Consider the following 24,068-nt stretch of genomic DNA (forward strand, 5'->3'; position numbering starts at 1 on the left):
AATTACATTAAAGTGTTTCCTATTTCTCGAATTTGATTCCACGCGCCTCAGGGTTATAACAACCGCTAAAGCATCGGAATAATTAAAACTTCAATTAACCACTCATTATGGATATCGTTTACACATTACGTTTCTGATAGGTATGTAGATAATAAACATTATCTATATCTTAATTATAATCTAAAGTATTAACAATTATAATGTTACGGAAACACGGCGATAAAGCACAGAGGGCGCTGATCGTAGGGTCGTGTATCCTCGACATTTAGCTGTGTTAATTACTCTATCAATTAATTCATTTGAATTAAATAATTGTAAAGTACAAGTGGTAAAAAGTCACATATTAAACATCACAGATGTTTTATCGGATTTTGATTTGCATAAGAAATGTATGCGTAATTCATGTTAGCCTGGTACCAAGAGCAGTTTGATTAACTAAATACAATAATTAAAACCGTGTAATTATCACGAAATGTTAAGGTGGACAATGGTTGTTACTTTACAATATGTATAATAAAACCTTTTAACTTTATTAAAGAAAATAATGAGCTATTGGTGGCATTCAATGAGTAAAATCAATATATTTAGCGCCAGCAGAACAATAAGGGGAACGGACATTCAATTATGCGCAAAAACTCCTCAAGAACACACGTTCAATGCAAAATGGCCGAATGTCATAGCGGAGCGTTATAACAGTATAACAACGTTACACAACCATACATCTTGACATTCCTTTTTGTTCTTCAAACATTCTCAGTTGACCGTGTGAATCGCTCCCACGTCACGGCGATACTACCCGAGATACTCGGCGAGTCGAATAAACAGCGATTTACGATTACAAGCGATTGCCGCATCCGACAGGATTGTAGTGACGTGATTCATCCCGGCGCCGTATCAAAACTGAATTTTAAGGTGTTTCACACGCGTTGTAATTTATTGCAATCGAAGCGGACACCGGTCCGGGCTTCCGACGCGACATCCAGCTAATTTCGCAAACACTAAAGTTATAGAAGCGATATTTCGCCGGCGCTCGTTCCTGTCGACGATCGATTATTTTATCGAGGATGTTAATGCTTCATAATCGAAGGAAAGACAAGTGGCCTTTGAAATATATTAACAGCTATTTAAATTGCGTACTGTAATTGTATCAGATAAAATAGTAGCTCCATATTGCGTCGGAATTAATTCGCAATCAGTAATCACCTTATTAACAATAACATATTCGCGAGTCATTTCAATTCTAAAATGTGTCCGCATTGAGCAACTACGCCCATCGACTTATTTCCAACGAGATACACGTGTAAAGCGAACTTGTATCAAAGTAAGATTTATTATCGCTTACGAAAAGCAATCAGGGGAGGCGTGACCGATAGTAATTAATTCTTAACACCATCTTCTGAATACGGCTACCGAACGTTCTCCATTAGATACTTCCTTTGCTTTAATGGTTTCGATTGAGACGCGGTTAACGACTGAAGAGTTAATAAGATCGCTTACCTTAATCGAGGGCATTTATCTCTTCCTTAATATTACATTTTTTCTACATACATATAAATGAAAAATTACAGGTTAATAAATTTATTGACTTCACGTATCATTGTAGATGTGGTTATTGGGCGACTTAATAACCTTAAAAAAGATTTATTACAGACATGAATGGATAAACCGGTGGAAGATGTTTATAGTGAGATCTAATAAATCAAATATTGAACTTGTTGGTCCATTCATTCGACATTAGATCGAATTGATATTGAATATAATATTATACTAACATTTTACTACGAATTACTTTTGTACTCAGATACGTTAAGTTCGTACTTAGTGTTACAAATGATTTTAATTGTAGTAACGTATTTAATTTAAACTCAGAGCTACTGATCCCGGCAGAATGGCGCGCTATTCCAATACGTCTGAATGACATTGACAGCTGTCAAATAGTGACGGGACGTGTATGCCAATAAACTAGTGATGCGCCAATCCTGCAGCGCAGTACAACAAAAGCTAAGCTAATTCAAGATAAAAGATTTATAGAATTTCTTTCTAATGTGTTATCGAATTGGATCGACAGTAATGTGTCGTATTGAGTACAGCTTATTTTTGTTGTATTATGAGTAAGCGGTCACGGTCACCCATGTAACGTTCAGATTGTTATAAAATTTTCCGTAAATGTTTTCTTTTAAATAAAAACGGAGATGAGGAAAACCGAATGCGTCAACTGCATAACGTACATGTTTTTAAATAATAAAGATACATGGTATCGTTGAATATATGGATGAGATTTCCTGGTATATAATTTGTTTGGCTTTAATCAACTATTTAAGAGACATGAATTCATCTTACGTAATCAAAATTGCTTGTCATTAGCAAGGCTAAAATGTCACAGAACAATGCAAGTGGCTCTGGTCTTGCGGTCGAAGGCCGTACGTGATCGCATTTCCTTCGATATTAAACATAAAACGGTCACGCAATAACTAACATAATGTATACTCCAATACCACTAAATCATTAAAACGTATTGAACACAGAAGGTTGAACTATGCCTGTATACAAACCGCAATACCCTTCCTCCGTCAATGAAATAGCTTCCGAGAATTAAGTGTTCATAAAAATTAGAACGCATTTTTTTTATCTGACTCAGCCGTGGAACCGACAATTATTTAGAAATTCCTTTATAAATTGCTTCCTACATTTTTTTTTCTATTTACATCGATTAATTTTTTATGTAATATAGTAGTACATTATGTATTCATTTGATATACTTTATTCGATGAATAGCTTTTATCCGTACCTTCGGCCGCATGATGTTAGACAAACATTTCTTAATAACATATGTTTTTACAAACTACGTTCTACATATTTGACAAATTTCACCGAAATCCGTTTTGGCCGTTAAAACTATATTAGTATGACGTATGATATCAAATTACACTATGATAAAATTTTATGACGACTGTATTATTTGATAGTATAATTTTGACAGAAACGGATTTCCAAGATGCTTTTTTAACCGAAAGCTGACATAAAAGAATACTGCAACATTTTACCACACTACATTATATTGTGGTACTAAATCACACCAATTTACCACTCGCAGTCCATAGAATATTGAACTAAAGAGGTGTAGTTAAGGCTCGAGCTCAACATTCCAACGGCGATGGAACAATGCGGCTGTGTTTAGCTTGGAAGCCGGCTCCTAAAGCGTATTACAAAACGATGAGTTCGCTTTAGATCGGACAATCAGGGGCAGCACGTGTTGAGTGCGCGGGTCAGAGGTGTCTTGCGCCTCGGGCTTGACACACGGTCGGCGCGTCTATTGTTATAACGAACCAGTGAAAGACTTCTTTTCTAACCTCTGTTATAAATTGTTATGTAATTTCTGTCTGTTACTTCATCTTTTAAACTGTTTTACACATCAAAATGTCAACAATTATAAATAACGAAAACCGGTCAAAAAGTAAATTGATGCCATTTTTAAGGTGTTTTAAGTTGTACTTTTAACTTATCTTTAAGTACAAGTTAGCGGTTGATATTTATTCTAGCTCTACAATAGGATAAAATTATTCATCATAACAGTACATAATAATGAATGAACAATGGCAATTGTCATAGGCTCTCAATGAACCATATAACCCGATAGGTTGCGTGGCGTTGTCACAAGGGGGCGCGTCCGCTAATAAATCGGCAACGGTGCAAACTCTAGCGTGAAAGATGAAGTGCTCGCTTAACATACAATAAGTCTGCACTCTGGCGCAATGTCAGCTTGGGACAGTGTTAGATACAAACATCGAATGTGTTCAAATCATAGGCAGTACTCGCACCAGTACTGTCGAATAAGAATGGTGTGCAGATAGAACATATTAGTAATGGTACGTATTACTAATATGTTCTATCTGCGAAATGTAGTTTTGAATTTGTAACTCAAATTGGGACTACATAATAATTCATTTAGTGACAATAGCATTATTAATTGTTTATGTTAAATGAAAGGGACTTAGAGAAAACAAATGATTCAGACAAACTTCACTGTATGTACTTTTACTTTTGCATAACATCAAAATATATTAACAGAAATTAAAGAAGTTCTTAAAATAAAGATGAACAACTACTTACAGAGGTAGAGTTTTTTATTACTGGATTGTTCCAAAGTCCAGTAATCCAAACGAAGCACAAGATTAGTCGCTAACGAGTCTGGGTGTGTCTTCTGCACTATATAACGCGGCCAATCATAATTGTGGGTGCAGTTAGATGCAATAACATTGAATTGGGCAATACATACATCAAATATTAGACCTTACTATTTGCTCGCTTGATTTTTTTATGATATTTTTATTAATATAAGAATAAAAGCTAACGCAAATTCTTAAATTTAATATGTACTTTAATGTTAAAGCGGGCGCTCACCTTTAACTAAACTATCGCAAAACAGTTGTGCGATTGTCGATTGTTTCGCAGCCAATTGAACTGTTCAGTTGCACAACTAATATCGAGTAATGTGCGCACCTCCATCTCGACTCGTAGGAATGTAAGTGTGACTAAACAGTTGTGCGATAGTTTAGTCAAGGTGTGCGCGCGCTCCAATTGTACAAATTTTCAACACAAAAAATTGAAGTTATTACAGGCCTGCAAAAAAAAATGTTTTACCGTGGAATAAAACATGAATACAATTAGTTTATCGTTACTTAACAAAGTAAACAATACAATGATTCATTTACGAGTTAAAATATTGCGCACGTGATTAATTTTCAAATTATGCGCGGTTCACACATGGCCAGTATAGTTGGTCAGTAGTGCTCAACCACTGGAACAATCAAGTTGCACAGTGTAAACAGTAACTGGCGCCAGTGAACCCATACAATTAATGACTGGCCGGCGCAATTATCCAACTGTACTGACTATGTTTGAACGGCGCATTAATTAAAATTGTAGACATCTTTGTTTTTGTGTGTGTGTTTTTAAATACAACTGCAAGCCTCCTTTTCCGCTTTTCCATTGAAATAAAATAAAACAGACATGTTAGATGCATTTTTATTAACTGTTTAAACCTTGCCGATGTTTACTGGTATGATATCATTTTCACGGAAAATGTGGGTAGATTTTTTTTACGAGCGAACGTAAATTAAAACAAACAAGGCAAGTTTTAACTATAGTAATTTCCGTTGAAGCTGTAATATCATCGAATTTTACAATCCGTATTGTATTAAAATAATAAATGTTATTCAAGTAAATTAAGTAGGTGTGATTGTATGGTTTTGTTAGCATTAAGGCAAATTACGAACCAAATTAGCACTAACATTATATTGGAACACTCAACAATAGCTGGCAAATACACTCATAATTCTTATAACCTGTTTTACAAATAATAATTTATGCGAACATGAATTATTTGCTATAAATTATTAGCAGTGTGTTACAGTCAGTCTTACGTCAATCACTAAAAAGAACATATCTTTTAGGTAAAACGTTATTGACGCTAAATATCCCGCACTGTTATTTGTTATAATTTATAGCCTCTTTGAATTGTGCGGTCGCATTCGAATAACTCAGCTTTGTGCAAAGATTACTAGAGATGTTATCGGACATAGCATAATGGATGTGCATTAAAAAGACAATGAGAACGTCAGATTGATAGATCTTTTTATTCTAAAACTTTAACCGAGGAGTAGTATCGGAATATATTAAAAATGAAATATAGAATTACACTTATAATTTGAATACGTAGTAGCCAAAATAATAAGTATGCTTCAGTGATGGCATCCGATAGGTAAGTGGTTTTCGTAACGCCCCTCGAGCGCTCACGATACCATCGGAGGCTGCGCGTGCGCAAGCCGACCGCGAGCTGCTCACTAGGCCGCTCTTTTTTTGTTCGAACTTTACGAACAAATACTCGGAACGAAATATCTGAACGATCGTTATCGGGATCGCTGTACCGGAGCATCTTCCATTATTACTAATTTCACTAATGACATAGATCGATTGCCCGCTCCGAGTGATGGGGATAAATCGTCCTAATGGATCGATATAATCACCATCGATCATATGCATATCAAGGACAACCATTAACCTCGATCCCTTAAGGACTTTATTGACCTTCGAACGACAAATGATAAAATCATTCATTACTTTCGATTCGCTGCTCCCTCGTACATATCGATCGCGTCTTCGATTGTGTCAATTTTGACAAGTAACGCTTAAAAGGAACGAGACTGTTTCATTACGAATTAAATCTTCGTCGGTGTGTTTCGTTCATTACCGCGTACAATACCAGCAGTGAGCGTTTCAATTTGTCGGCGTCCAGATGACGAGTCTTAATTATAAATGAGCTCAGCAAAATCTTGCAAGACCTTGGAGACAGTCGCGGAAATACCTCATCGATTTTAATTGGTGTTTGTAAAGCGCTGCGTTCCTCGAGAGTAATCTTTCGATCGAAGTGGAAAGCAAGGTTACAGGGAGCGGTCAAAGGATACTCGGATTAACTAAAAGACTTGATGAGTCATGAACATCGATGTGAGGTATTGTTCAGCTTTGATAGTGACGCCTAGGGGCTTGCAACACGCTCGCTAATTATTGCTTTATACATGATGTTAGCTAACGGTCCTAAGGCGCGGGTGCCGCGACGTGACGTCGGCGTTAGGAGCCGCTCGCGGACAGACATCTGCTACCCGATATCTGATCGTAACGTTTCGTAATTCCAAGCACCGCAAGGCACGCATCTCGACCGATCAAAAATTCTTTGTACGGGTGGCCTTGTTGAAATCGATTCCTTTATTATCTGACTCACCGATAAATCAAACTCTTTAAAAATTTCATTAGATAAAAGAAACTTCATGCCATTTTGATTGCGATGTTTATAAAAAGTTTATACTAACAATAAGTGAAGTAAACAAAATAATTACATGAAAATTATTAAAGAACATAGCTCTTAATTTTTATAATATAATTTTAACTAGAAGTCAATACAAGATATGGGACAATTCATTTATCAAATTAAGATAACCAGGTTCACAACACAATAAGATGGTATACTACGGCTATGACGTGTTAGTCGTTAAGATGCCTCACTGGCGTTTGGATCGTCATTCTTGAGACTTGAATAGTTAGAGTTGTCGTTAACAGCACATCAATTATCATCTAAATCTGTATTCGACGGCAAGAGAACAAAAAACTTAAAGTTAATTATCTATACAAATTTTATTTAAGTGATACGTTACGAACCTTATGCAAAAAGTAAACGTTAAGATATAATAAGGAAAGGTAGGGAAAGAGAAGTAGAATTTGACGGAGGAAATTACTTGATTTAAGACAGGCAACGCATCTGCAATTGCGAATTGCAATTGTTAATGTATCGAATAAATCAATTTTGTTACAATGCAAAATACAAGTATTTCTACTGTCTTGCCTTCTTAGAAAACCGTTGTTTATTACAATCTGTCTTCATTTTATATCTACCGCTGATATTAGTTGTAAAAAAATGTTACAATTATTTTAGTATTTCTACAACTTAAAAAGGATTTCCCATCAATACAACATTTCTATTGGACTTAAGCACTTTAAAAGGCGTGTCAGTGAAAAGCGGTCTGGCTTATGTACGTGTTTTTGTTTTAATAATAGCTTATAGAGAGGTGCCATAATAGGCCGCGACTGTTCAACTTTCTTATACAGAGCTGTAGGAATCCATCGAAGAGTTGGCACATCTGAAAATGATCTATGTCTGGGTCATTTAAAGATAATACAACTTTCTACATAATTGCATTTTATATTATCTATAGCTACTTGTTTTTTTTTTTAACAACCTTAGCATTTTTTTTAAATTTCTTTTGATTCACCGCAACAACTACATAACTCTCTTCTGCAACGTATAAATGAATCTATTACAAATCCTAATATAATAGGAATTAGCAAAAAGCAATTGATTACGAAAAATTGATCATAACCGATGATGGTTACAGCAAACCAATTAACCGCAACAAAGATCGAGTAACCTTTAATAACCTACCAAAGCAACGAACTATAAACTGATGGGAATCTTTATCGCATTGTTAATCTAACTAAGCTTTTTTTTATGTTGAAATCTAACCACATACGTTACGTAGCCAGTGAACTCGTTAATTATTAAAGGATTGTCGAAACGATCCGCATTCGACCACCCGGGCGCAATTTCTTACCTCTAACGTATCCAGTTACCATCGCCATTTCCTAGTAATTGGCTTTTTGCTCAGATTTTATGCATTAGTGTCGAACGATGATACGTGTAAGACGTCTTTATAATCTTCGATAAATATTTTCATATAGAAACTACTGTATATTAAAGTGCGTTTATACATAATGATAAGAGACACTCTTGTTTTTTTTAATAAGTCACTTATTTACGACCAATGATAAACAAATGAAGTTCTTTTACCTGCCAGCATTAATAAAGTTTCAAATAAATCAATTTAAAAACGTAGCCAGCAACAGTATTACTACTCACTAATAAAGGATAGAAAAAATAAATTAAAAACATCTCAATTAGTTTGGTTCTTCTTAATAAATTCTCTCATAATAATGTCCGGTTGACACAGATGTGTCGCATTTTGTCGCATCGATCTCGCAGATTATATGAAGGTCAATGTACCTTCAAATTAATTCTCACGAACCACGCACTTAAGATGCTTGAGACGGAGATGAGACCTGTTATTATTCTAATTACACAAATTGATTATACGAATTTCAACTCTAAATATATGCGTTTATAATTGATATTTCAGTTGAGGGGTACTGCGAGGATTTACTATAAATTATCTCAATTTGATCGGATCAGCTGTCACTCCTGTCGAGTCTAAGTAGTGTGATCTTGGATGTCGCCACATACGGCGTCTACTCACTGAATTGTTCACGGGAATGATATACCTTTACAGTTATTTTAAATGTTAAAATCATGTCATTTTCTTAAGCCATTTGCAAAATTATTTGATGTTTTATTGCATACAAATAATTAACTTTGTGATATTACCGGCCGAAAACTAAAAAAAAAAAATATGTAACGTTTTAAAACAAATAAAAGTTAATATCTTAAACTTTAAATATCATCATCATAGTAAAATCAAACTTAAACAGTAAATAAAAAAATAATTCCACTTTACACCAGGAACAGATCGTTAAAGTCATCATAAAATAAACATTTTAAAACATTTAGTGTCAAAACAGAACATTAATTTTACTAGTAATATAACCGTGACAGAAGATACCTTAAATTGAGATAACACAGCCGCACACCTTTGACCAAACTATCGCACAACTGTTTAGTATTGCTTCAATTCCTATGAGCTCCTATGAAGATACGCACAAAACTTTTTTCTTGTAACTAAACAGTTGAATTGGCTGCGAAACAATCGACAGTCGCACAACATTTGTGCGATAGTTTAGTCAAAGGCGGGCCTGTTCTTAATAATACTAAATGGTATTTCTAAATTCATATAGATATATCAATACTAGCTTTCGCCCGCGAATCACTTCTCGAGTCAACTTCGCGTGGAATTAAAAAAAAAAAAAACACAAAAGTAGCTTATGAGTTCTTCCAGACTATCCTGTACATCTATACCAAATTTAATCGAAATCCGTTCAGCCGTTTAGGCTACAAACTCTAACAAACATCCATCCATCTAAACTTTAGCACTTATAATATTAGTATGAAGTATGATAGAAGATTACGCTACCCTTCGCATATTTACTGCTATATAACAACACGTTTAACACTTACGAGGTAAAATTTTATTACCTGTGCGATATTTCCAGTAATATTACCACCCACGAGCATTACAGTATGTTTATGAGTCTGTCCTTTATTGTATCGGAATTTAAGTTAATATTCAACGAGTCTTCGGTAGTGGACTTGGCAGAAAGTAATTTTGAACTATCTGACTTTAAATCTCAGAGAAAAAATGCACAAATAGACTAAACGATTTAGCGGTGCCACTAGATGATTTAGAATTAGTCTAGAACTAGGGTCTAGTGTAGTGCTTTCATTAATATTGCCTTATTGTAATTAGTGTTTATATCATTAATTTTGAAACCTAATAAAAAGTTTATCACATTTGTAGCATTACCAAAGAATGCGGTCTTGTAATGTGATGTTATTTTAAAATAAGTGACGTGAAACAAATATTTATTAAGGTGGAAAAAACGGCCATGATCATATCATGGCTAAGGAAAAACAGGCGAATAATGAGTGAACAATTTTGATGAGCCCTTAACTAACGTGAAGTTCGCGAGGACCGCGATATTTTTCGCGCTTAATTGGCCTCCTAAATGACCGGAGCCTTAATTTAAAACGAGGCGGCACATCAAAGTGCCGGCTTAATTTATTGTGCGGTCTCTGGCTCACTACAGGCCAGATTAGACTTGACGTCTGTGTGTTTATTTTCGTTACTTAAATCATACTACGAATTAGTTCAATGACACTCATCATAATATCTTTAAAATTAAAACTCAACAGAATTTGAAATCTAGTTCAATAAATTTCTCTGATGACTATCATTATTTTTATCTATGGATCTAATTTTAATAAAATTAAATGTAATTAACGAGTTACATATTCATTGAAGTAAAAAATTGTGTGCTATAAGGAAAAATTGCTTTAATAGTTACTGGTTGTAAGACCTTTTGCTACATTATTTGAATGAGGAAAGTATAAAAAATGATAGTCGACTAATGCAGTCGGTATGTAAGTAATGGTACATCAGGTTTCGACATTCGGCCCCATCTGACGGCACGCTAATATCTCATTCACGCATGCGTCATTCTCGTTACAATCTTCTATATCAGTTTTCAATCACGCTTGATCTCCATGACCCTAGATTTCGGCTACCGTAAGCACGATTTTTTAATCCATCTTAATTAAATTTATATTTTATGCTACCGATTTAAAGTTGGAATTCGATTATACTATTAAAAATTCGGCACACCTTTGAAGCTTCTCATGTTAACAATCAAATTAGTATGTAAAACAGCCGTGTCTGTTAAAATTTGTATTTTATTATTCATAAAACAAATAGTTATTTAAAACCTTTGTGGTCAGATCGGGTTAAATTAAATATTGTTTAATTTATAACCGTTTTAATGAATGCAGAATTTAAATTAAAAACTAGTTAAAGAAATGTTCTGAGGTTTCTCACATAAATTTTATTAATTACGGATGAGTCGTTATATTTTTATCGTGTTTCCTATAGAGATGAACATTTTGCAACGTTGCCGGTGTCGGAGCTTAGGCATTAAGTAAATGAATGGTGAATATGGAGCAACATCCTGCGCTCGTAGGAAGTGAGACCTGTTTGTGAGTAATGCGGAGAGGAGTCGGCCGATGCGTGCGATTTAAATTGTACAAAATGATGGCGTAAAGTGCAAGGACGACGTTAATGCACTCCCGCACTTAAGTGCCTCCTGAGGTCAATATTTTACCTTTAAACTGACTCTAAATACTATTTCTTGTATTCCAATTTCATATTAAGATAACAAAAAGGTGTATTTACAGATTTTTGTGTAAATAGTAACATTATTGGTGACATGCTAAAATAGGCGATATGTAACACAATAATATAAATAATAACCACTGGTTGCTTGAGTCATCGGATTCCGCAGCCGGTGGTGCTCTATTTTTTTTTAATATATTTTATTTTATTTTCATACAAATCTTGTAAAATGTATTATATAAAGAATAAGAAATAAAGATATATGGGAAATAACTTTACCCTGAAATAAGCTACAGTTTAATATTTTTTTACTGAATATCAAAACACTATCAGAACAAAATTATTAAACAATTTGAAATTAAATAAAAAATGCAAGATAAAAATTAAATAAATACAACCTATAAAGGAAAAATACCTATAAATATTTTTATATTCTCTTACGCGTTGATCTGCTTTTTTAATTTATACGCAATTCAATGGAAACAAAGACATCACTACACAACCATGTCAGCTAGGCATGTGCCATCGTGGAATCCACATCGATACTTTATCATAAATAAATCACTAATAGCAACAAATTATTCATGCGCATAATAAAGAGGCAAGGATCGTGAGTAGGACCCATGCATTTCTTAAACAGTTATCGTATTTATAATATTTTAGATTTCCTGGTTTAATATCTGATTTTCCCTTTTCGGGTTTGGGTGGTGTAATATCATAAACATTAAATCTTTCTAAGTAAAACATTAAAAATAACACATGATGTTTGAGTACGGATGCTAAAATTAATATAGAGTTTACTAGCTTTCGCCGGCGACTCCATTCGCGTGGAAAAAATAACAAGAAAATGGCCTATGTGTTCTTTTAAACTATGCTCGACATCTATGTCGAATTACATCGATCCGTTTAGCCGTTCAGGTCAACTCTATCAATCATCCATCTAAACTTTCGCATTTATAATTTCGGTAAGATAATGAAAATTTCGTAAGTCTGTTAACAATTAAAAGACTGGTAAGTAAATAATTTCAGCTTTTATGTATTACGTATCTTAGTCGTGAAAACACTTTCAGCTTTATAATGTATTCACACATTTACGTATTCATTGCCATATTAATTGCCTAAAAGTTTTAACGAATTATACTAATCAGGAGTCTTTTACTGGCACTCTAATGGCATCTTTGGACTGGCAAGACTGATATTCTTTTATTAAAAAAAAAACAACTCGTTAATACTTAAATAATACTCAATTATTGTAAACAATAATCATGACTCATTGTGATCGAAATACACATTTATCAGATTTCTTTAGACAAAAAAGGAATATTCGAAGGTTAAGCACATTCTCTGGTTCCTGTCATTACAGAACTCGGAATATCATGTTTTTATGTTGGTGTATAACTTTTGTATAAAATGGGGTCAACAGTTAACCCTTTCAACGCACTATATGCAAAGATCTCAAGCATTACATCGACCGACCACGTTATATGACGCCCATTAAATTTGTCACACGGGCAGCGAGAACAAAAATTACACCGGACAGACGACGAACTACTTTTTTACATCGTCGCTTAATGCTACTGTGTAATAATCACGTATTTACGTACCAGCTGGTACCCGCAAATGTCAACTTTGTATTTTTTTCTGTGTCACAAAAAAGACGAATATAATTCTTAAAGATTATGCAAGCGTGATTTGTTAAAACGTCCTAATTTTCACGTCAAAATATTTCTCGCTAACCTTGCTGTTATTGCTGCTATATCTAACGAAGATCTAGATATAAATTAAGAGACAGTCTTAAATAAATCGTACATTTAAAATGAAAAATGTTGTTGACACCTGGAACGACGTTCGCAAGACGCCTTTTAACACTTCCTTGTACCCAACGCATACGGAAAAGCGTTTTAATTGGACTGACTAATGCAGTTTCCATGAAATGTGACGTGCGGGACTTATTCTGATGAATTAACATATTTCGTTAATTTAAACCTACATAGGACCTTTGTATACATTTTGCAATAAAAAACTTTTTCATCATTTGCAAATTCGCTTTACGATAATCATAAAATTGATATCCCGAGACATAACGATTAAAATGTTTTCTTAGTAATAATACGTCAAGGCTTATTATACTTTCTCTAAGTAAATTATCGTATCATTGCTCTCATTAAAACTGTATTAGCCTGTTCAGTTTGTCATTAATGTCAAAACGGACTGGCAGAATAGAATTTTTATTCAAAAACCTGTTTGTTCCCACACTAGTATACTTATTTGATGTTTCGATGCCTCATTCACATACATAAATAAATACACACGCGAATAGCGCTAACGTTATAATTTTATTTCAATCTTGTTACATTTAGTATTTAATTTTCCTGTATTTTAAGAGATGTCTATCAGTGACATATCACTTGTTTGGCCTGTATCTGGATAATTTGAATAACACGTTACTAAATAAAATGCTATAATAAAAAATAATCTAGTATTTTCTCCGTTATTGACGACTTAAATTATTCATCACACTTAAAAGCATTTGCAAAAATAGGATATTTTCTTTATCATACTTCATACTAATATTACAAATGCGAAAGTTTAGATGTATAGATGGATTATGTTTGTTAGACTTTGTAGCCTAAAAGGCTGAACGGGATTCGATGAAATTTGGTATGGATGTAGACGGTAGTCTGGAAGAACACATAGGCTACTTATTTTTTTTTAATTCCACGCGGACGGAATCTATTGTATTTTTCCAAGAAAAGTGTATTTTTCCAATTCCTCAATTAAAGAACCACAACAAATCTTAGGATAATTGTTTACTTCTGCAGCATGCGTAACAAACAAAAAGGTAGTAATGAAACTTCTAAGGACAACTTAAGTCTTTTACCACATTTGGAAGTTTTAAAAATAATGTAGTATTCAATTAACACTCATTAGTGTTTTCGTGCGATACATCAATCAAACACGTGTTTAGTAAAAAGCTGTTAAATACCAAGCTCCCTAACCAGTCAGTTGAAGTAGGCAAAGACACGCGCGTTTACCATGTTAACGCAAATTAATGTATTTATTAGTACTTGGTTAACTGATTTCTTAACGGTAATAAGGGTGTCCATAAACATGACTAAAAGTTCAATTAAAAACAAATTAATCTTACTAATATCATAAATGCAAATATTTCGAAGGATGGCTGTTTGTTGGAGTTTGTAGCCTAAGCGGTTAAACGGATATCAATAAATAGTCTGGAAGATCACATAGGCTACATACTTTTGTTTTTTTTTATACCACGCGGACGGAGTCGCGGGCAAAAACTAGTGTTTACATAAATGTGTTGATTGGCTTATCTATACTAATAATATTTCAAAGAGGAAAGATTTGTGTTTTTGTATATATGTTAATATAACGCGGGTGAAATCGCAAGCAACAGCTAGTTAACATAATTCTCTTTTGAATATTTTTATTAATATAATTTACATTGGAAAAGTTCAATATTTAAGAAGTTTTATAAACCTTTGTTGGGACTTTCAATTAAAACGACAAACAATACCTCACGCACAGTTATGGCCGGTCGGGCGCCGCGTTTACGACGAACGAGTCCATCCGAAGGGTCCGTATTCTCAAATTGCAGGCCGTAATTTTTTTTATTACATTCGAAAGTGATTTTCGCTTGTTACATAATACGTGACATTTATGTTGCTGTAAATAGAAGTCGAATAAAAACACATAAAAATCCTTATAACTTTCTAAGAAACTGTAGTGATGTACATACTTTCATTAAAAAATTTCACGTCTCAAATTTTGTAAAAGCTATTAATTCTTACAAGAGCTTTAACTAATAAAAAATGCAATCGTAAACAAAATAAAATGCGTTCGGTATTTGAAGCGGTCAAGACGGCAATAACTTAATTATTGTTATTTAGTCCCGACCACTGTACGAGCGCTGTAATTGCGCCCCCTATCGTCTATAATCTGACCACTATAATATTATGTTTAAACGAGCCACTCGTTTCCAATGGCCTTGCTTACGATTTTTAATATATTACTTAATTTTGCCAACATGTTTTAATCCACATTGATTTTTACTACAACTTTACTACGATTACATTTACATCCTTCTTTTAAGTGTCCAAAAGTAACATTATTTAAATAAATAAAGACTAAGTAATCTTTCGTATTTAATCATGAAAAAAGAATCTTTCGAAAAAGAAATATGAAGTACAACGAAAATGCTGGTAAACTAAACTATTCGCATTAAAATCGATACAGAAATTTCTATACGATTTTTAGTTCAAAATTAAGCTCATATTACTTCAATGAAATACCTTGATGGACTACGAGTGTTTAATGGAATCGAACTATATTTAGACGAGCGTAATTATAGCTAGTTATCAGTGAAAGTTTTACCGAGACCGGTTAATCAGACCTCATACAGAACCAGATTAAGCATATAGGCCTTTTCCTTCTTTAAGCAAATAAATTGATACAACTTTTTAGCGAGTACTCTCCACTTTTTATTAATTGAAAAATTAAAACAATCTCAAATTCAACCTTATCTACAGAATTCTTATGTTAAATGAATTGAGGACAGGTTAACACGATGTCAAGTTGTGCAGGTCAACAAGTCGAATTATCCCGCATCTCTAACTTAGCAATAACTTATTTGAGTTTATTTCACATTAGCTCAGTATCATGCGTTACTTGAGTAACTTGAATTACTAACATATGGAATCCTACTTTTTAACCGCAACATGTTTAAGTTTTTTTTATTTGTCACGTCAAACACTAATTGTATTGAAGTATCCTAAATTCTAATTAGTATTAGTACAATAGTTATTAATAGGTCACCAATAGACATTTAATTCTCCGCTAAAAGACAACTTAAGTAATAATTTATCGTCTCTGAGTGTAATAGTTAGGCATTAACTTGATTCATAAGCTCCCTCAGAAGCTATATAATGAGGGTACTTCGATATTCTTTACAATAGTTATTAATGGTTTTTATTGTATCAATTGTCTTGTATACTGCAACCTTAACCTACATCAATGTTACACAATGTCGCATCAATCTCCAGCGGCTAACAATCAAGGAGGCTCCCATAGTTTCGTATTGGAATCATCGCCTATTGTCCGCGATATGTAACGCTGGATACACACGGTCGCAGCGTTTGGAGAGCAAGGAAGGTTTTAAACGAATAATTTCTTAAAAACGATTCAATCTTTAAAATGGTGAAATTTCGATAACTAAATAGACCAATTACCTTTATATATTTTTTTAACTTCATACTATACATAAAATCAATCGCTTGAATACATTATATGGATAAGAAAGTTTAAAATTAAAAGGTTGTAAACGAAAATTCAGATCTAAAATAATAACTACTGATGGTAATATTACACAAACATAGTAACTAGTTTTTTACTACTAGACAGCAATAGAAGAAAAATAAATTTCTGTTGATGTTCTACAACCTTATGTTCCGTACACACCCGTCTCATCTAGTATTATTCGTTATAATGGGTATTTTTTCAATAACCAGACGTCTAATCGAGCCCACAAATTGTCCGGCCTTTTGTTTCGGAATCCGAGACATATGTTCATTCACTTGCCATAAAAATATCAATCTTGTTAGGCAACGGGCGTATCATCATTTGTTATACATCACACGGCACCGAACTAATCTCTACACAGCATATATCATATTTTTTAATCTTATTTTACAATTTTTTTAAGACGAATTTGTTGAAGGTCGATTTTATTTTAATTTAAATGTAAATGATTGATAACAAAAACAAGGTAAATTATGTATTTATTCTTGCCATTGAAACATTCACAACATGATGAAAAAGCTAAATTGGTTTGTTTTAAAAAGTCTTTTTACTTATGGTCCTAATTATACTACTCTCCCCTACCTTTTCCTTCTCCCGTCGGTTCTAACTATCTCGATATCAGATTATAATGAAATACTTTTGTTCCACTTAATAGTTGAAATAAAATACTATTGCAAAATATAATTTAAAAGCCCTTGTCGACATTAATCAATGATTCAATAACGAAGTCAACAATGCGTCTGAACAGCGACAATAGATCGGCAACATTTGGAAACAGTTCAAAGATCACGTAATTAATTTCAATGTTCGATATCTAGAAATGTACAACTGTCACGATGCGACTTATTTAAGACGATTGTGCAATTTTATTATAGAATAATTGCCCCTTTGAGAATACGCAACCATCGAAATACAAACATTTGGGGACGTCTGGAGCAACTGATTGCGTAATATCAGACGAAATTAACATCTCGCAACGTTAACTTATTATTTGTTAACAACCGTTATTACGGCTTTCGTCAATAACAGTTACAAGTCCAAACAAGTCCATTCATATGGATTTTTTTATAATATACAACCGCCACTTGTGACTTATGTAGCTCATTAAAATGTTTCCGATACCTTTTTAAAAAATAATTCACTCTTTTGTTTCAGCGTACAAAAACCGCCGCCAAACTGTCTACCGCAAATGAGATTATTCCCAATTACCACGTCCAAGCGCTAATAGGTAAGTAAATTGGTTCCAAGTTTTAAAAAGTTATTTAAAAAAATAATCATGTACAGCAACAGCAGCTACGGTAGATATAAAATAGAATATAATTAAATTAATATGAAAATTATTTTCTCATTTTATATAAAGTAAGGTAAGGCATAAAGGGCGATGTGTATATCTTATAATGGCTACCAAAGCTTATTATAATAAACGTGGTGGGACGACGGGCTCCTACACGGTTTGACCCCGGGGCTGCGATTAGGCGGCTACTACAGCTAAACGTATCTCAGTTTAATACTACGTCCTATACTGAGCTATTAAAATACAACTGGTTCACGATTTTCCACATTACAATAACTAAATTCGAAATTTAAATTAAATTTAGCAATTGTTTTTTAATCTTTGTCTAAAACGTAATGGCAAATTGATAGCTTGCGAAAGAAACAAGTTAACCGACAATAAAAATTACTTACTATAACTAAGGTATACGGAACTTGAAATATCAATATTGCGCTAATTTACTGCGTAGCAAATGACTGTTGCAGTGAAATTTCCTCGGCCCGCCGACCATTTTCCACCTTAAATCTATGCAAATTGATGTAATTTACACAGCAATACTTTATATCGATACTTCAAATGGTATGGAGGTATCCGAAATAGGAAGATGTTGCATACGTTTTAGGAAAACCTGCCCAAATCAAACGGTGCCGTTCTAATTCTCGGAAATGGCTTTAAGTTTCTGTGAAGCGGCGGGCGTTTTAAGTGAAGCGATGACGTTCCTACATAATTTCGACGACCGGTAAATGGTCAATCTTACTTGGAGATTAGATCTTCTAAATTCAGTACCTATGTTAGATAAGACCACTGGATTTAAAAGTTAAACGGTGTTGCTACACTTCAATAAAATATCACTTAATAATTATAGAATTAGCACGCTTTAAGTATATTTTTGACATAAATGAATCCTACGTTTGTTTTTATTATCATAACCCTTGGATTATGGTTGTAATAAATAAAACGATGTATGGTATGAAATTAAATTTAGTACAGTCTACTAAAACCTCATCACAGTAATGTCGAAATAATACATATGTGAACACGCGTCACGTAATCAACATCAGTCACGCGAACTGTGAGTCAGATGGAAGCATACAAGCATCTGTATACAATAACACACCATATAGTTTTAACGATATTGGAAATAATCGTTAAAAATGTTTATAACATAATAAAAACTTTTAACTTATGAAATAACTGAATACTGTTATAATAAGCGGATATTAGTATCTGTTTCGTTTTTATTTATTTACAGCAATTAATTCATGTTATTTACGTTAACAACGCACCATTTTACTGCCACTGCGACATCGGTTTATACACAATTCACAATATTATAGATTTCACAAAGGTATGAATTAAATTTTATTGTGCCCTAAAATTTTTATGAACTGTTTCTTAACGTATGGCAATACCAATGTAACGATTCTTCAGAACAATAAACGCTGTTGCCTTTAATTAATTTGTCAATTTAATTTCTTGTACATTCTCGCGTATTATTTAAAATACTACTGCCGGAATAACCGTAATATACGTAGTTGGAAGTGATTTTGTATAGTAAATAATTGTTACAAAATTCATAAACTCCGAATTAGTTAAATGATTTATCGATAACAGAAAAAATAGTTACATCGTGAAAAAAACAAAGATGCATTTAATAAGACACAGCCTTGAAACTTTCAAAAGTAAAAAAATCGATTTCATAAAGTTGATGTCTAATTAAAAATCGATTATTTTAATTACATCATGTCTCTTAAACCAATAATAAGAGCTCGTTAAATTTTCATAATTCAATTTTAAAATCAGCTTCATTGAAAATCGCTACATCAAGGTTAACGAAAAAAAAATGGCCCCACGACGGCCGTAATCATCTTTATTCCTATAATTTTGGTAACTATATAATTACAAAATGCAATTAGATTGACGTATAGTACTTCTGATAATCTGACGACCGACAATCATTTGTTTATTTGTGTCAATTATGACATTATTATAACAATAATCCGAGCCGTATTATTAACAAAACCTATATTAAAAAGGGTATTGAACTCTGCCCTTTTTGAATTACTCTACTCTGACTAAATTAAATTAAATTATTATTCTACTTAGCTGTTTTCTTTAGAATTACAGTTTGTTGTCACGTTGAATCAAATTATGCTTTCATAAGACTCTTTAGTCTTAGTTCTCACTAATATTATAAACTCGAAAGCTAAAACCGTTGAACGGATTTTGATGAAATCTGGCATTGATGTAGAGTATATTCTAGAAGAAGATATACGCTGCTTTATTTTATTTTATTTCAACTCCACACATACTAAATAAATACAATAGAGACGAGAGTCAAAGGAACATTCCCAAGTCCCTTTGTTTTATGATTCTGTTGAAAATTCAACAAACTGAAGTTGTTACCCAGAATACAGATATATCAAGTGGTTTAAAAGTGACAATAAACGCTTAAGCTGGTGTTAACTTAATCGTAACTTAGATGTAATGTATTGTTTTCCACCACATAATGTTACCTCGTCGTTTGCATTGAATGGTTGACAGTGAAATCGTTGGAGGTTTCACTTCGAACGCTCGTCTCAATGAAACGTTTTACTTTAAAGTATAATTTAAGTTTTATCAGCACCTCTCCTTTTGATTGTACCTATCTTACTTCATATTATAAATGCGAAAGTTTAGTTCGATGGATTTGTTGCGTAAACGGCTCAACGGATGTCGATGAAATATGGCATAGCCGTAGAGGATACTCTGGAAGAACACTTAGGCTACTCACTTTTCTTTTTTTTTAATTCCACGCGGAGGAAGTCGCGAAGCTAGTTCAGCTAGAACTGTCGGTGCCTACACCGAATGTTATCACGTGAGTTTAGCCGTGTTATAATTTATATAGTATAATGTCTCACGAAAGTTTTAATAAGCGAAGCTAGTTGTTAATAAATATAACACTTGTTAAACAAACAGCTTAAGTAATCTTTTTTTATATAGATGAATCGATAGTGTTAATCGTTCAGTAGCCATACTATTTTTATCATATAATGAGATCGTTAATTTTATTTTACCAAAAAGAGATTTACATCGTAAATATGTTGAGAACACAAAACTTTCTTTTAATTGATAATATTTTTTCACCTATTCTTGGTCATTGAATAATTTCATGTGTCAAAAGTAAAGACATATGGCAGATATTTATTTGTTCTTTTAAGTAAAATTTCCAAGTGCTATGTTTATCTTACTTCTTCCTAATCTTACATCTTATCTTACTAATATTATAAATGCGAAAATTTAGATTGATGGATGGATGGATGTTTGTTAGAGTTAGTATCCCAAACGGCTGAACGAATCTCGATGAAATTTGGTATAGACGTAGAGGATAGTCTGGAAGAACACATAGGCTACTCAGTTTTGTATTTGCTAATTCCACGCGGACGGATTTGCGGGCGAAAACTAGTACATGATAATGTTATAAAGCTACTTTGATATAGTTTTCACTTTTACCATTTGATAAAGGCGTTATCCCAGGCGTAGACAGCACGAGCCGCGTTATCAGACGGAACAGTGAATCACTAGCCTACTTTCTTAGCGTAGCGGGCTGATGTCGATATATCGAAAGCAACGGATCTAAGGTATTTGCGGTTTCCTACAATTGAATACCGCGCGGTTTGCCACGGCTCCTACCGTGCCATCCGCTCTTTACAATTTCTCTATTAAATTGTTAAAGAGAAAATTCGTAGTAAAATAAGAGTAAATAATTTATAGATTGTTTAGAAGACTTAGGGCCTTTCCCACTACTGGCTGATAGACTCAGATAGCTTAAAAATGACGTCACTGTCAGACAAAGTAACAAAATCTGATATTTTTATCACATGTTTTACACGTTGGATTGTTATCAGGCAATTCACAATTTGGTGGGACAGGCCCTTACTGAGATATTTTGTAAAATTATCACCTACCAACGTGTAACTAATATGACTAATTAAAATTGCTAGAATTTAGTCAAATAAATGTAAGCGTCCTTAAGTTTAGGACGCTTTGTTTAGGTCCAATAAAGTTTTTTTTAATACGTTTTTGCGTAAGAATACTTTAAGATAAGTCTTTGAATATGTCAAATTAAAATACAAATTAAACATTATATTTTAATCATAGTATAGTGTTAAAACAAATCTAAGTTTCGCATGTTACTATAACTAGTCAAGTGAGATTCGAGTGTATTATTGTTTCGTAGTAGCGTCACCCTTGATCTCGGGCAAACCGCATATCTTATATGTGTACTTTCATCATACTATTAGCGAATACCTCAATGCTTTTGTAATTTCATACGCTACACAAAGATCCGTTTGTTATGAAGATTTTATGAATCATTGATATATTTAGCTACAGTATTACAAAGTGAGCATATCTTCTTTAATCTATACTGATATAATTAAGCGTAAACACACATACTTCGTGGCGTAGGATGTCAGCAATCATAGCACGTTTTTGAATATTTATTTCATTAATAAAATACCCTACACCTTCGACACGCTTTAGGCTATATCTTCCCGCTATTAAACTTAAGGGGTAAATAAATTAGAAAAATCTCCATGTGGGAAAGGGACCATAAACTACAAGCTGCCAACATTAAGGAAGAAAGGTTATAATAGTTACAGTAATTTTGAAATTTGTAGTTGGGAATTTCACAAATGTAAACAAAAAATAAAGTTTTTATAATTTCATGCGGATAGAGCCGAACGGGAACAGCTAGTAACTTTATAATAATCTATCCTTAAATTTACAAAACCATTGTTTTGATATAACCTTTTATAATCTTCCCATTTACTTAGATAATGTTCTAATTCACTATTTATCGAGAATATCGAATAAATAATTCGTACTAAATAAGCCTTACATAACAAAATGTGAACAGTATATTAGCGAATATAAACCATCACTGCTAATTTGCAAGCAAGCAAAAAACATACATTTTTTATTTATAGCTCACAGACTCATGATTGGATTCATAAACACCTCATAAAATGTATAAAGACGGTATCAAATGTAGGCTAAAGATTTAGAAACGAGTCGTAAAATCTGCACATATAGCCGTGCGTCTTGATTAGGTTATTTTCAATAAAACTGGCGTTGATACAGTTAAAAGTGGCTACCGCGTTATTAAACAAGTTTATAATGCTCTCAGCGCGCGCCGATCGCTGCGTCGTTACGTTTAACAACTTATGGTCGGCTTTTATCTATCTTATCTGGAATACCGCTTATTTATCTACACTTTTAAGATGTAAATAATTTCCTTTACCTTATTGTACTGATATTTACATTATGTAAGACAATAAGCAGTAACTTGATGATATTTTTACATTCTAAAGCTACTTACAGCGTAATAAATGTAATACACATCTTAATCTCATGTAAGGAAATCTATTGACTCCTAAACAGGTCTTTAGGAGTTAAGGGAACACTGACTAAAGTTGTAGTGTGCGGTGGACATTTTTAAAAAACTAATATGTTGGAGCGTCGGTGGCTGAGTGGTTTAAGCTCTTGACTTGTAATCTACAGGTCTTGGGTTCGAATCCCGCTATGTACGAATGTGATTTTTCGAATTTTCTTATGTACATAATTTACCCGACGTTCTTATTGTATAGGAAAACATCATTATGCCTGCACATATCGCAAAGAAATTCAAAGATATGTGTGAAGTCCATCAACCCGCACTGTGCCAGTGTGTTTGACTAAGGTCTAGCCACTATATCTTAGGGTAGGCTCCGAGCTCAATGGGAACGTACAGTGAGCTGGTGATAAAATGTGTTTATTTTAGGACCAAATGTTGTACAATATTTATTATTTAATAACTTTATAATTAAGTTACGATATTAAAAATTTTTAGAATTATTATAACATGCAAAGCCAGGAACATCTAGTTAACAAATCATTATATTGTTTGAATAAATTTATAGTAGGTTTACAGAATACAAGTTGATGTACAATTTCTAAAATTTCACTTTGCAAGTAAAATTATTTGCTTTGAATGTAGGCTCGGCCTTCCC

General features: G+C 33.3%; 1 protein-coding gene across 1 annotated transcript in view; it reads left to right on the forward strand.

Annotated features, from left to right (window-relative positions):
* LOC106110941 (transcription factor hamlet-like) overlaps positions 1-24,068 on the forward strand; it is a 71,082-nt gene that overhangs the window by 8,547 nt on the left and 38,467 nt on the right. Inside the window, exon 2 of the mRNA XM_013292902.1 lies at positions 17,919-17,991. The gene's annotated coding sequence lies outside the window, so the exon portion shown is untranslated. The remainder of the gene's footprint in view (positions 1-17,918; positions 17,992-24,068) is intronic.

The sequence above is a fragment of the Papilio polytes genome, unplaced genomic scaffold, assembly GCF_000836215.1.
Source record: "Papilio polytes unplaced genomic scaffold, Ppol_1.0 DF824191.1, whole genome shotgun sequence".
NCBI lineage: Eukaryota > Metazoa > Arthropoda > Insecta > Lepidoptera > Papilionidae > Papilio > Papilio polytes.